The sequence below is a fragment of the Acinonyx jubatus genome, chromosome B1, assembly GCF_027475565.1.
Source record: "Acinonyx jubatus isolate Ajub_Pintada_27869175 chromosome B1, VMU_Ajub_asm_v1.0, whole genome shotgun sequence".
Classification (NCBI taxonomy): Eukaryota; Metazoa; Chordata; class Mammalia; order Carnivora; family Felidae; genus Acinonyx; species Acinonyx jubatus.
In genome coordinates, this window is record NC_069382.1 from 136266131 (window position 1) to 136269214 (window position 3084).

The window sequence follows — 3084 nt, forward strand, 5'->3', positions numbered from 1 at the left end:
ACATTCAATTAAGTAATTTTTATTTTCATACTGTATAATGAAAAGCTCTCCATTACTGGAAGAAAATGATACAAAGTCAGCAAAGCTTATACATCAGTAGTGAAGTGCTCTGCACAGTTTCACTGCAATGTGCCCCTTTAGTGGATTTGACTAAAGAACCAAATTTCATTTTGCATGTAATAACTATAGTAAAAAGAATTTTTCTCACCATTTAAGGATGAAAATTACCATTATAGAAAGACAACAGTCATTAAATAAATTAAAAGCATCTTTAAAGTTTTCCATATATATATATATATAATATATATTTTAAATCGCCATTAACTGTACAAGCATTAAATTCTGGACTAAGACATTTACAGAAACTAGTGTGAAAAGCTGAAAAGAAGGCTTGGTTTTTAGAAAAGGGGTGGTCATTTAATCGCCTATATACTACATTAAAATACAATTCTCCAGGGGAAAAAAAGCTATACAGAGCAGTCAGATTTATCCCACATTTCTTATTTAATTTTAGACCTAATCTTATACATCAGGCGTGCATAGCTATTCTTTAAACCAACCTTGATTCAACAAGAAGTCAATATCCAGATACTAGTTATTTGTTAGCGCAGAGAAAAGTGAAAGGAGAAAGACTAAACTGAATAATGTAATTATAGAAAGAAATTATGGAAGACTGATAATTGTATTATACACATAGAATTGTCTATAAAAATATTAAACAGGCAACAAGAGGCTTTTTTTTCAGAAACAAAAACATCTATGTTAAGTGAATAAATGATCATCAGTTAATATATAGCTAGGTGAATGTAAAAATGTATCTGGAGTATTACAGTCCTGACATCTGGGGAGTCCAACCTTCAAGTTTAAATTCCACAACCCCAAATCCTGTAAATTGTATACATTATCTACACAGCTTACAATAAGATACTTTGAAAATACTATATTGACATCAGCAGCCCCTGAATTTGAGTTCAAGAGAACAGTTATTGAAAAAAATTTCGTTTTTAAGTGACTCTGTGTGTGTGTGTGTGTGTGTGTGTGTGTCACATCTAGGAGTGGGGGTGGAATGTCAGTTTGGAAAGAGAAGCGGGGAACAGGAGAGAAGAGGGAGAGATAGGCAAAGATGCATGATTTAGGAAATGGCATTTCTAAACATAATTTCTTTTCTTACACCATTGCCATTTTTATATCAGGAGATTTATAAAAAGTCTACATAAAAATTATGCATATACCAGTACCTAAGAAATTGTGAAATAGTCGCTTAATTTTCCAACTATTTCAAGTAAATTTTTATTAGTTGAAATATCATTTCATTTATTTCAACCCCCTCGACTGAAAAGAAATCTTCCTTTATTTTGGGGGAATAAAACTTTCCCTGTTTATGTCCTCAGTGTGGTAGTGAAATGATGGTTATGAGGCCACACAGCCATAATGACTGGTCAAAAAATATTTTGATTGCTAAGAGACTCCCAAGATGATTCATTGTGTTGCAATTTTGTTATATAAGTTGCTAATTAAAATAAAATCTTAGTTATTACTCAGAAAGTTTTATTATTGAGAGACTTTCCTGGCCATTGTAGGATTTAATCTGTAGTAAGAAGGCATCAGTTAAAATTAAGAAAGGTAACAAACAGGGGCGCCTGGGTGGCGCAGTCGGTTAAGCGTCCGACTTCAGCCAGGTCACGATCTCGCGGTCCGTGAGTTCGAGCGCCGCGTCAGGCTCTGGGCTGATGGCTCAGAGCCTGGAGCCTGTTTCCGATTCTGTGTCTCCCTCTCTCTCTGCCCCTCCCCCATTCATGCTCTGTCTCTCTCTGTCCCAAAAAATAAATAAACGTTGAAAAAAAATTAAAAAAAAAAAAGAAAGGTAACAAACAGATATCTAGATAGAAGACTGAAAAGTAATGCTGGGAATGGCTAGAGATGTTGGTTGATATATCTCTAGAGAAAAAAGCTAAATTAAGAATTTCCTCATATCTACGAACAAAAAAGAGGTTTCTTTATTGAAAGATGGTATGACTAGGATAAGATGGCCACACACTGGCTCCTATTACATAGTTTTGCTTTCAAATTCTTGATAAAGTTTGTTTGTTTGTTTGTTTGTTTGTTTATTTATTTTTAAATGTTTATTTTTGAGAGAAAGAGAGAAGAAGAGAGACAGAGAGAGAGAGAGATGGGTGGGAGAGGGAGGGCAGAGAGGGAGACACAAAATCTGAAGCAGGCTCCAGGCTCTGAGCTGTCAGCACAGCGCCTGACGTGGGACTCGAACTCACGAACCATGAGATCATGACCTGAGTCAATGTCGGACACTTAGCCAACTGAGCCACCCAGGCACCGCTCAAATTTTTGATAAAGTTTATTAAGAGTAAGTCCCTTACCTATCTCAGTTTGAATATTTAAAATAATGCTACCAGAATGAAAAAATTAACTCTAAGAAACCATAGTAACTCGGGCACCAGAACTTAATTTATTAGTTCTAACTAGTGTGTCTCATTCATCGAGTTCATATATACTCACACCAACCTCTGTGTCCTCCAAAAGTGTCAAAGCGCTTCTTTCATGGTAATCATCTTCAAATGGATCTCCAAAAATAAGTTAGAAATTTAGAAATATGACTTAAACCACGGGGAATTCCATACTCACCCCCAAAGGCTGAAGACTAGAATGTTCTTGCCTTTGGTTTATGAACAGAGATATTTGTAGTATTTTTAGATCTATTGGTCTCATCCATTTAAGGAAGATGTGTACAAAGTAGCTCATATTCTAAAACCCAAACTTTTAGGGTCAGAAAGTTCTTCTGGCTCAACTAGTCAACCTCTTCATTTTACCAGTGAAGATGCTAAGACACACAGTTAACACAGTGCCTTTTACAAAATAAATGCTCAATAAATATTTATTACATGATGGACCACGATAGGTAGCTATAGGTAGAGACAGAACAAAACCCCACGCCTTCTGATACTTCACAGCCTCTGAAATGGCTTAGTTGTCTCTCATCAGCGGAGACTCAACCAAGAGGAGGGTTGGCCACAGATAGGACATCAACAACAACCCATGGTCTGAAAACATCGTTGTCACACATGCGAA